General features: G+C 51.0%; 1 protein-coding gene across 2 annotated transcripts in view; it reads right to left on the bottom strand.

Moving 5' to 3' along the window:
- Positions 1–7,670, bottom strand: part of CTNNBIP1 (catenin beta interacting protein 1) — a 48,538-nt gene extending 40,868 nt beyond the window's left edge. The window contains exon 1 of one of the 2 annotated variants that reach the window (XM_047726988.1): positions 7,456–7,670. The gene's annotated coding sequence lies outside the window, so the exon portion shown is untranslated. The remainder of the gene's footprint in view (positions 1–7,455) is intronic. The other variant, XM_047726987.1, reaches the window with a different exon arrangement.
- Positions 7,671–12,144: the final 4,474 nt, after the last annotated feature.

Here is a 12,144-nt window from a genome sequence, read left to right as displayed (position 1 = left end):
CAGAAGAACATTCTGTGAGAGACGAGGGTCAGGAGGGGACTGTGGGGAGCCAGGGCTGCCTGGAGCAGGGGGCTGTGAGCCGTGGTCTCGGGGCGGGGGGGTTGCTGTCAAGGCTAACCCATGGCCTTGGAAACGGGGTCTCCGGTTTGCCTGGTGATCTAGCAGGAAGAACAAGGGTAGGGCCCACGTCAGGAAAGGTGTTTGAACCCACAGGGATCCTGACCCCCACAGGAAGCTTCACTTGCAGAATCCAGGCCTGCGAGATGACGAGGCAGTAACTTCATCTGTCTTGGAGCTGTTATTCAGCTCAGGGGCACGGACCACAGGATTCCAGCAGCAGGAAACATGTGGGTGGGATACTCAGGAGATACTCGGGCCTGAGAAAACCTTAATTGGAGCTGGTCTCCAAAAGCCTCCCACCCGGCTCCCCACGTGGCAGAGGACATGGAAGTGGGTCACATTCTCCTGGCTGAACCAGCGCCACCGTGGGCTCCAACCACACTTAAAGAAGTCGGGGACACTGAGTGACCTGGCCTTCTTGCCGGGCCGGCCGTTTCCTCCTGATCGGGCGGAGAATGGTGATCAGCCCCGGACTGAAAGGGTGGCTAATGAGCGCCAGGAAGGTAGTGACATGTCAGGGGCTGGGTGAAAGTGACATCACCCAGGAGCATGCTGTCCCGGGTCTTCCTCCCACTCTGAATATGGGCAGTTGCCTCTGCCAGCCCTTTGCTCTCTCCACCCAGCCCTGCTGGAGGGACAGAGGAAGAACACTGTGTGCTTTCCCATGACCTGCGGGGCCTCCCTGACCTCGCTCTTTGAAGGGATCCTGAGGCCTGATGCAGGGAAGACTTGGGGAAGAAACAACCCTCCCACCCCACTGTGTACAAATCGACCCCATACAGGTGTCTACAGGCACCAGTTCGGGAGCACCGTGGGCCTGCCGGAGAGCACCCAGCAGCTCACCCCAGAGCCCACCTGCTGCCATATGCCTGCTTTCCAGAAGGAGACCGGACAGGCAGAAGAGACCAGGTCTAGTGGTCATTTCTAAAGAAAGGCACCAGATTGGTGGCATAAATTTAAAAAAAAAAAAAATTTGGGAGGAGCCCATGATCATTCCTTCCTGACTTGAACTCAAGTAACAAAGAGTTGAGGCTTTAAGTGGAAATGAGCTCTTACTGCCCACACCAAGTGCAACTTTTGTTATGTATGACATAGAAGGGCTCTAATCTATTAACTCCTCCCCTGCCCTTCTGAGAAGCCAAACACACTCTCCTATACCTTAATGCCCACCTAGAGTAGGTACCCACGGGAGCCAATGTGTACACCCGGAAATTATATTCTGACTCCTGAGAGTTCAAAACAGTCACCAACACATTCTTTCTTTAGTTCCATGACTCCCTCTAGATAATAGGCCTCTTGACCTTAGACTGTAAGATTTGCATGGGGAAGAACTATTTTAACCCTGCTCGTCACAATATTTCCAGTGCCTACCATGGAGTCCAGGCTGTAATAAAGTTATGTAAATATTTATTAATTGAATCAGTGAATCGTTAGAAGGAAGGAGGGTGGGAAGGAAGGACGAATGAAAGATGGCCATCACTTCTTAGTATCTCTGTATTCTTGGCTTATCTTATAAAGACATCATAGCCAGTATTAGAAACCAAGCCCTTTATCCCCCTTCTCTGTCTTGCCATCACCGTCCTCGATCATGTTATGAGACCTGCTTACAGAAGCTTATACACCACAACACAACCAGGAAAAATGGAGAAACAGTCTTGACCCTCAATCCTTAAGAAACATCAGAAGGAGGAAAACAATGTTTTGGTGCAGCCGTGTCCACCACACAAGGACACCTCTCCCTCTTGGGACTGTTGTCTTCCCCTTTTAACAAGGCTTCATGGAGGATCAGGGCATAATGGGTCTTTAATAACCGAGTGTAACAGCAATTGGTGCCCAGCGCCCTTTCATAAAAGAAGTTCAAAAGCACTTTGGCTCAAACATCACAATGCCCCTGGGAGCTATGAAGGTACAAGTATCATTATCCCCATTTACAGTTGGGGAAAGTAAGGTAAAGGGAGGTTAATTAGCATGCCCAAGGCCAGCTGAGACAGGGAAAGGGTGCAGGATTTGCAGCTAAGTCTGGCCGCCCTAACAGTGTCACCCACGCCGGGCTCAAGAGAGATTTTTCTCTTCTCTACTGTTCCTGCTGAGAAGCAGTATCTAACATGGGGCTCCGAGCTCGTAACCAGGAGACACACTGCCCGGGTTTGAATCCTGACTCTGTTCCTGACTAGCTTGATCTCTAACCAATTACTTAGTCTTTGCAGCCTTCAGCATCTGAATGTGCAAATTATCACTAATGGTGCGGATCTCTGAAATCGGGGTGAGGGTTGAATGAGACAATGTATGTAAAATGCCATGTTCATTCATTTTCTCAATGAGCACTATGACTCTCATTGAAAAAAAATGATTACTTGACAAAAGGGTTGCACCCACTCTGGGCTTAGTTTTTACAAGGCTACAGATGACATACGACTAACAGGCATTTTGGATTCTGCCAATGAAATGTCCCAGGAGCCCGAGAGTGACTTGCAACACCAAGTTTAGACTCCCACTGACTTGTGTTGGCCTCTCAAGGTTAGCAGAGCAAGTGGCATCGTGAACACCAACCGAAAAGGGGGATGCCCGAATGGGAAGCTGGCCAACAGCACCCCGTCTAATAAGGCCAGCTCTGGATTCCTGACCAGCGGAACCCCTAGGTTCTAAATGCCATTTCTCTGAGTGCTCTCCTGAGCTTCCAAACTGCTCCTAGCCCAGACCGAACACAGCCAGCGCCTTCTAGGTACCACCATGCTCCTGATCAAACAGGAGGTGTTCATGGATGACAGTATGGCCAGATGGCACCGACCCAGGGGCCTGGAGGAGAAGTGGTGGTGGGGTGGGGGACAGCTACCCAGTCAATCTCAGGATACCCCCAACAAAGATGCTGAGACATACATGTGTGGCCATCCCTGACGCACACATGAAGACTAGCAGCAAAACTCCGTTATTTTGGTGTCACTGCCAAGATAAGAAGCTTTAACTCGGGGCACCTGGGTGGCTCATTCAGTTAGGCATTTAGATGCCTTTGGCTCAGGTCATGATCTCAGGGTCCTGGAATCTGCGGGGAGCCTGCTTCTCCCTCTGCCTGCTGCTCCCCCTGCTTGTGCTCTCTAAAAAAATTAATAAAATCTTAAAAAATAAAGTGGGACAGGTATTAATTAAAAAAAAAAAAAGAAGCTTTAACTCATACAGAGAGAAGCAAAGAACATACGACGTGCCGTGGTATAAGGCAAGATGCTAAGAGCTGTCAATGCACGTTCATTCAACTTAAGAAACTGATTATCCTCATTCTCGGGATGGGGGGGCAGTAAAGAAGGTCAAAGGAATCTGCAGGACACACACACTCACACCTGGGCCTTTGTTAGCCAGCTGATGGCTCCCGTATCTCCTGGGCACCTAGGCCAGCGAAACGGGGAACCTGATGAGAATGAAGTCAACACTGCTAGCCTGTTGGCCTCCAAAAGCCTTCCCAGGACAAGGAAGGCCCACTCACTGCTGCTCCTAGCAACCTGCTCTTTCTCCTAGCATGGCCCCTCAAGGAGGAGTTCTCATGCAGTGACTTTCCACTGTTCAGAATTGATGAGTAAGATCCAAATTCCTCACTGGGGCCACAGATCCAGCTCCTGTCAACTCCTTGGTCACCATGCGCCAGCCCCACTGGGCTCATAGCTCCTGCTGTCCTCTGTGCGCACCAGCCGGGTCCTCGTTCAAAGTCACCTCCTGAGAGCGAGCTAGAGTTCTATCCTGACCCCTATCCCAGTCATCTCCATCTTAGTGCCCCATTTCATTCTCCCCATATCTCTTTTCACCATCCTGCATTGTTTTGTTTTATCTATCTACTGTTTGTCTCTCTCACCAGAAGATAATCTTCATTAGACCACGGATCCTGGTGAGATCTCGTCCTTGGCTATATCCCCAGCACCTACCACAGGGCCTGGCATAAAGTAGGTGTTCAATATGTCATTCCATTTCACAAATATTTACTGAGTGCCTACAAAGTTTAGACACTGGACTACAACAGCAGACCAAAAAGAAAAAAAAGAAAAGAAATCTCTGCCCTCAAAGAGCTTCAGTGGCAAATAAGAAACAGATAAGTAACAGTGAAATGATAACTACTACTTCCACCAACCACATACTAAGTGTTTGGTGCTGTTCTAAGCATCTGATAGGTATTACCTAATTTAATCCTCCAACAACTTCCTGAAGGATTAGTATTTTCCAGATGGGGAAACCGAGGCATGGGGAGGTTAAGTTACTTGCTGAAGGTCACGCAGCTGTAAGAGCAAAAACTAAGATAGTCTTGGTACAAAGTGCATGCTCTGATCTTTGCTGAGTGTTGAATAAGGACTTGGTCAGCACCCCCACAGCTGTTCTCTGTAGGCAGGGCTGGAAAGAGAGTGAATCTATCGAGGGAGGGCTGCCCTGCTCTTTGAACCCAGTGAGGTGGGGATGGCTGCCTTTACCATGGTATTGCACCCTGGATGAGGAGGGATCTGCAGGAAGTGTGTTTTGATGATAAGATAGGGCCAGGGCCAGGATTCCTGGCTTCTAGTTTTAGGTGCTGAGACACCCAGGCAAGTCAACTAATATCTGACGAGTTTATTTTTTGTGCAGGACACTGCTCTTGACGTTGGGAGCTATGCAAACATGAGTCCACCAGAGATCCTAGCCTCAGAAAGCTGAGAGTCAGGCAGGTACACTTGGAGCTGAAACAGAAGTAGAAATTGGCAGGTGCCATTAAAAAATGTACAGACTCGGGCGCCTGGGTGGCTCAGTGGGTTAAGCCACTGCCTTCGGCTCAGGTCATGATCTCAGGGTCCTGGGATCCAGGCCCGCATCGGGCTCTCTCCTCAGCAGAGAGCCTGCTTCCCTCTCTCTCTCTCTCTCTGCCTGCCTCTCCGTCTACTTGTGATCTCTCTCTGTCAAATAAATAAATAAAATCTTAAAAAAAAAAAAAAATGTACAGACTCTATGGGATTTCAGGAGTTACATAGCCTCTAGGGGCCACAGATCCCCAGCCAGAAAAGAGGGGGCTGGCCTACACAACCCCCAAGGTCCTCTGCCTTTGACATGTTCTGACAGCACACTTTTGGAGCAGCACAGAGATCAAGTTTTATTCTGGTTAATAGTTCAAGTGCATGCCCACTGACTGGTCATCTCATCTACCATGAGAACAGTCCCAATTTCTTTGGGCAACATCTTACAGCATCGTCAGGGCAATAAAAATTCTCATTTAAATAATGCAGCCAAATATGGGGTCGAAGCCCACTGTGTTCTGTGCTCCTCCACCTCTAACTGGTTTTTAACCCTCTTCCATCAAGGAGGAGGTGACCCTTCCGTGAACGCACTGTTGTAACGTGGCGCCCACTCCCATTCACCTTGTTCTCGTCTGTATCCCCTAGAGTTCAGCACAGCGCCTGCCTGGCTCACAACAGGGGCTGAGCAAGGTGAGCTGAGCTAAACCCGCCTATGATCTGGAAATTAGCTGCTATACATATCAATCTGAGTCGGTGTTTCCTGACGTTTTGCTTTCCAGCTCTCAGCCTCTCCTGGGGGGAGAAGAGAGGTGCTAGCTCTTCACTTTTACCCCTTTACCACCACCAGCTTGGTCCCCAGAGCCACCTCCGCCTCTTGCCTAGAAGCCGCAGTCGTCTACCTCCCCACTGCTATCCCTGCTTCTACCTTTGCGCCTTACAATCCAGTCTCTATAAGGCAGCCAGAACCATCTTTGAAAACTTAGATCTTATCACCTCTCTGCTTAAAATCCTCTGACAACTTCTAACTGCCCTTGGAATAAGATCCAAACTGGTTCTTCATAGCACTTAATGCCCCTGGAATTATGTTGTCCGCTTATTTGTTTACTCCCTCCTCTTCAGAGTGTCCGCTTCGTTTCCACCACCTGGAGCCTGCGTGCTGGACGTGGAGCCTGTCCTATAGAGAGCGCTCACCACTGCATGGACGAGTCTCCATCTCACAGAGGTAACTTGCGTTTTACAAGGTTCCTCACTAACTCCACCAGAAAACCACAAATGACACCCTGAAGTTCAACAGCCAGCACCTTTTTTATGATTCAAAGTCCTGCTTTAAATCAGGACTTTGGACACTTTCATGGCCCAAAAGATGAGTATCACTTAGGGTCTAAAGCCCGGAACAAGAGCCCAGTAGTTCCAGCACGGAGCTAAGATCCAAAGCACTTGGAAACAAAACCGCAGGACAAACTCTGACTTGCCTCCAGGTCCCATGCAGACATAACCCGTGCCTTGATTTACCCAAAACCAGGAACAAGAGCCCAGTAGTTGCAGCAGGGAGCTAAGATCCAAGACACTTGGGAACAAAACTTCAGGACAAACTCTGACTTGCCTCCAGGTCCCACACTGACACACCCTGTGCCTCAATTTACCCAGCAGCCGGCCAGGCACACTTCCCTAAGTTCTTTGAGTGACAGGAGACAAAATAATTAACAGCTACAGCATACTTAGATTCTCAGATAGGAGGTGCTGCAAGCCACACATCTCATTATTCATAAAACTCTTGATTTGCTGCCAACGCAAGCCTCCTCCTCGGCCTTCCCAGGGGCTAACCTGACAGCAGGTACTGCTCAGACAAGTTCAGTGCATGAGAGAGGAAGGCATGCGGGGCCTAAAAGAGGGTGGGTGTCCAGACCTATCTAGGTACCTGGGTTACCACGTTCAAGGATAAGGAAGGTGGTTGGGTGGGGGTGACGAGAAGGAGGTGACAAGTGCAGTTTGGGGCTCCCAGTGGTTCATTTGGATCCACACCCGCCATACAGGTGGCCCATGTGCCTGCAGTGTGTGCCTCCCAGGAGCAGTCACCGGGAGCGGTGGAATGGGGAAGCGACAGTTCAATCACACGAGAGGGAGGAAGGGCGGCCCCGGGGCCAGACCTTGGCAGCATTGACTTTGGGGACATACGGAGGGGCTCTGTACGGAAAGAAGGTCGGGATGCTGAGCGTGGGGAGCAGGTGAGGGGAGAGTGGGGAGGGCACGGGACCTGGAGTGCTGACAGACGGTGACAACCGCGCCGACGCGGCGGCGAACAACGGGGTGGGTGGCTCGGACACCTGTGGAGGCGACCCCTGGGCGAAGGTGAGGAAGGCTGGAGGGTGGTCTGTGGCGGCGTCCGCGGCGGCTAGCGGCGGGAGGCGGGAGGCGGCGGCCACCAGGCGGGGCGAGGAGGCCGGGCCCAGACCAGGGCGCCGCGCCGGGGGCCAGCCAGTGGGTCCGAGAGGGTTCGGGGGCGCCCTCCTCGGCCCCTCCCCGGGAGACAAAGGGCCGGCGGCTCCCCAGAGCCCCCGCGCGGCGCTGTGGGCGCGGGGACGGCCTCGGCGCTTACCTGGGCCGCCCGACCCGGCCGGGCCGGCGGGGGCTGCGGGTCCGTGCACCGCGCGCGGCGGCCTGTTCCGGGGCGCGCTCAGCCCGAGCAGCCGCGGCGACGGCGGCGGCAGCAGCAGCAGAGGCGGCGGCGACGGCGGCGGCGGCGGCAGCAGCAGCAGCAACAGCAGCAGCGGGAGCGGCCGCCTGAGCCTCCGCCTCCCGCTCCGTGAGTCACCGCGGCGGGGTGGGAGGGAGGCGCCAGGCCGCCGGGGGAGGGACCGGCGGAGGGGGCGGCATCTGGCTCCGCGCGGGCGGCGGAGGCGCGGCCACCGCAACGCCCGGGGTGGGGTGGGGGGGCGGGGTGTGGCGGGGGTGGGAGGTGGGGAGGGCTGGGCGCCAGGGGAGGGACTTGATGGTGGGGCGGGGCTGCGGGGCCGTGGGGCACCCATTGGCTAATTCGGCCTGTGGGGCGGGGCCTCCTGCATACGGGGAGGCTGCCGAGTGGAGCGCGGGGACGTTCATTGGGCTCCTCGGGAGAAGGTGGGGCCAGGGATCCCGGGGCGGGGCCACGAGATGGGCGGGTGGAACAGGGTCGTGGATAGTGGCCGAGCGGTGCTCGGAGCAAAGGGGTGGAGCGGAGCGGGGGCGGGGCAGGTGGGCAGGGGAAGAGGGGCGGGGGCTCGGAGGAGGAGGCGGTCTGAGGGCGGAGCTCGGATTAAGGATGGTGCTGGCTCTGCGGTGAAGCGAGTCTGCCTGTCCCTTAGCGGCTCTAGGAGCCCAGAGATCCGGTAAAATAATGGCCTCTCCCACACACGAGTCTGTGTTTAGAAATGGGAGCGGTCAGACAGGGCGGAATCCTCGGCGAGGCCGGTTTCTCCGGGACCCCTGAAAATTCTGAAACCGACGAGGTTGCAAAACATTGAGAGGCGTGGTCTCCCTGCGCGGTGGAAGTGAAACACCGCTACCTTAGGGGCAGCTGGGCCCGATCTTGAATTGGAGGCCTGTCTGACCTGGGATCCACGGAGCCCAGAAAGCTCAGGGATGGGCCTGCGTGGGTCCGTTAAACTTAAACTATCATGAGCCATGGTGGGGAGTACATTTTTCTGGGGAAAAGTGTCCACGATTAAAATGTTTCTGTATTTGCTAGATGGCTCTGTCTGGAGAGAGTACAGGGAGAAACAACCCTTTTGGGGCAGAATATGAATCGCTTTGAACACCCACTTTCCCTTTTAAGGGACACGTGTCTTTAAGAGTGGCCTCATCAACATTTTAACAGTTACGTGGTGTTACACTAACCACACTTTAGAAGCCCTCTTGCCTTCCCAGCTTTCCCAGCCTTTCCTTTAGCCTCTCTTCCGTCTCTCTTCCACTCTCCTCACATTTCTTCCCCATCCTTGTGCGAGAAGAATCTTGATATTTTTTTTTACTTTATCGTGTTTACATTTTGTAATGTCCATATTACTCTTTTTGAGTTAATAACTCTTTTAGTTACAGTTGAGGAACATTTTAATTTTATCAACATTAGGTAGACTTTAATTAAAATTAAAGTCATGAGATTATGAACTCAAAGGACAGAAATAGGTCTTAGTCATGTCCCTTTCCCCATTAGTATCCAGTCTACTATGCCCACGGCCAGGGCTCAACCCATATTTGCCCATACAGTGTACCAGCTGATCCTTCTAGTTTCCCAGAGCACACCAACACAAAAAATGTACACATTCAAATTATTTTTATGTAAATATTGATGTTTAAATAAATCCATTAAAACTGAACAAGTTGCTTGGTATTCAAGACATAATGTATAAATGAATTTTTAAAAAAGATTTTATTTATTTATTTGACAGAGAAAGACACCACAAGAGAGGGAACACAAGTAGGGGTAAGTGGGAGAGGGAGAAGCAGGCTTCCCAAGCAGCAGGGAGCCCAATGCGGCCCTCGATCCCAGGACCTTGGAATCATGACCTGAGCCAAAGGCAGACGGTTAATGACTGAGTGACCCAGGCACCCCTAAATGCATTTTTAAAAAAATATTTTATTGGGATGCCCGGGTGGCTCAGTGAGTTAAAGCCTCTGCCTTGGGCTCAGGTTGTGATCCCAGGGTCCTGGGATCAAGCCCCACATCAGGCTCTCCGCTCGGCAGGGAGCCTGCTTCCTCCAATCTCTCTCTGCCTGTCTCTCTGCCTACTTCTGATCTATCTGTCAAATAAATAAATAAAATCTTAAAAAAATATTTTATTTGTTGTGGTGCCTGGATGGTTAAGCGTCTGTCTTCAGCTCAGGTCATGATCTCAGGGTCCTGGGATAAAGCCCTGAGTCAGTCTCCCTGCCCAGCTGGGAGTTTCTCCCTCTCCTTCTGTCCCATCCCCTACCCCCTCACTTGTGCTCTCTCAAATAAATAAATAAAACCTTTAAAAAATAAAATAAAAAATAAAAGACATATGCTTGGGGCACCTGGGTGGCTCAGTTGGTTGGGTGTCTGCCTTGGGCTAAGGTCGTGGTCCCAAGGTCCTGGGCTCCCAGCTCAGTGAGGAGCTTGCTTCTACCTCTCCCCCGTGCTCTTGCTCTCCCTCTCTCTCTGTCTCTCTCAAACAAATAAACTTAAAAAAAAAAAAAAAGATATATGCTTAACAATAAAGGTGGGAAAGGAATGCATAAAATGAAAATGTGTCCATGTGAAATAATGGATGTTTTTCCTTTTTTCAAATTTTTCATAAATCTATTGTTTTAGTAGTTCAAAGTTACAATAAGTCCATCACAGTCCGTCCCTCGGCTACCCTATCAGCTCAGGGCTGGATAATTCTTCCTTTCTAGACAACATTATTACTTCAGGATTAACTTAGGCTCCACCCATCTGTAGAGTCTTAGAATGAAACACTGAAGGTTTAGGATCTAGGGAACATCTGCTAGTTCTGACAGCCTAGCACTGTCTCTTCCTCTTGGGAAACTACTCCTCCCTCCCCTCGAGCCCCCAGAGGTCCTGATGATGTTATCAATTACAGTATTCTTCCTCTCCTCTCCACAAAAACAAACAAACAGGGGAGACACGGGACCCAAGCTGGACCCGTCAAGTACTACATTCTATTTACTACTGGCTAAGAGACAGAATATGTCCCAAGTTGACCCAATTGGAGTGCTTCCCTAAAACTTTCTTTTTATTTCTTTTTTTAAAAGATTTTATTTGTGGGGCGCCTGGGTGGCTCAGTGGGTTAAGCCGCTGCCTTAGGCTCAGGTCATGATCTCAGGGTCCTGGGATCGAGTCCCGCATCGGGCTCTGCTCCGCAGGGAGCCTGCTTCTTCCTCTCTCTCTGCCTGCCTCTCTGCCTACTTGTGATCTCTGTCTGTCAAATAAATAAATAAATAAATAAATAAATAAATCTTTAAAAAAATAGATTTTATTTGTTTATTTGAGAGAGAGAGAGAGAGAGAGCACTCGCATAAACCAGGGGAGGGGCAGAGAGAGAGAGAGAGGAGCAGACTCCCTGCTGAGCAGAGACCTTAATCTATCCCAGGACGCTGGGATCATAATCTGAGCCAAAGGCAGCAACTTAACTAAGCCAGCCAGGCACCCATTCCCTAAAACTTTCTGAATTGGAACTGAAGGAAAGCTCCCTTTCCTGTTAGTTAGATCAAGAGCTAGAAGGATATAACCTCGAAAATGTTAGTATCATCTTCCACACACGACATGGAAAATTCTGAAAGAATCAGGCAATGTTACAAGACAGAAAGGGACAAATATTTGGAAGGAGGGAAGGGGAATGGGTAGACAAGAAGAGAAACCTCTAACATCCACAGTTTCAGTAGACCTTACACCAGCTCTGTTCACACCATCTTACACTTAATAGGTCCCTAAATCAAGTCTCTCCCCCAGCATCCCCCACCTTGGGTAATTGCGACCACACACCACACAGTTGCTTGCACCAGAAGCTTAAGGTCTCCTTGACACGCTGTCTCCTCTACCCTCATATCCAGTCCATGTCGTTTCTGCCCCCAAACCCCTTCTTGAATCTCCCCACTTTCTACCACCTCCACTTCTCTTAACCCATCATCAGCTCTTATCACGACTCCAACAATAACTTCCAAGTGCTCTCTCCTTCATTTATTTATTTATTTATTTATTTATTTATTTATTTGATAGAGAGGGAGCATACAAGCAGGGGGAGGGGCAGAAGGAGAGGGAGAAGCAGGCTCCCCACTGACCAGGGAACCTGAAATGGGGCTTCATCCCAGGACCCTGGGATCGTAACCCGAGCCGAAGGCGGATGCTTAACCAAATGAGCCACCCAGGCACTCACACCGGCCTTCTTAAGATGTTCCGATCTTGTCAGACCTCTGCTATTCAATGACTTCTCTTCATTTCCTTGATGAAGTTCAAACTTTTGAGCATGGCTCCAAGGCCCTGCGTCATCTGGCTGCAGCCTGATCTTGAACCACTTTGGCTGAACAGGCTCCAGCCCCACGTAGACCTTCTCCCTAATCCTTGATCACAGGGTACTTTGTGCTTCATGAACTCCAGGGGTGTGGTTCCCTTTGCCTCGGTGGTTCTTCTCCACTTCTCCTTTATTCACCTGACTGAATATTTGCTCTTTAAGGAGACATACCTTGCTCACCCCAATCCAGCAGGGCCATATATTCCAGGAGGGCAAGGACGTCGTCGCTGCAAACCACTCCCACCTAGCACAGTATCTGGCATATGCAGAGGCCCACCGAA

This window comes from Lutra lutra, chromosome 4, assembly GCF_902655055.1.
Source record: "Lutra lutra chromosome 4, mLutLut1.2, whole genome shotgun sequence".
Lineage (NCBI taxonomy): Eukaryota > Metazoa > Chordata > Mammalia > Carnivora > Mustelidae > Lutra > Lutra lutra.
Note: the sequence above shows the minus strand (reverse complement) of the source record. Positions and strands in the feature narration are given on the sequence as shown.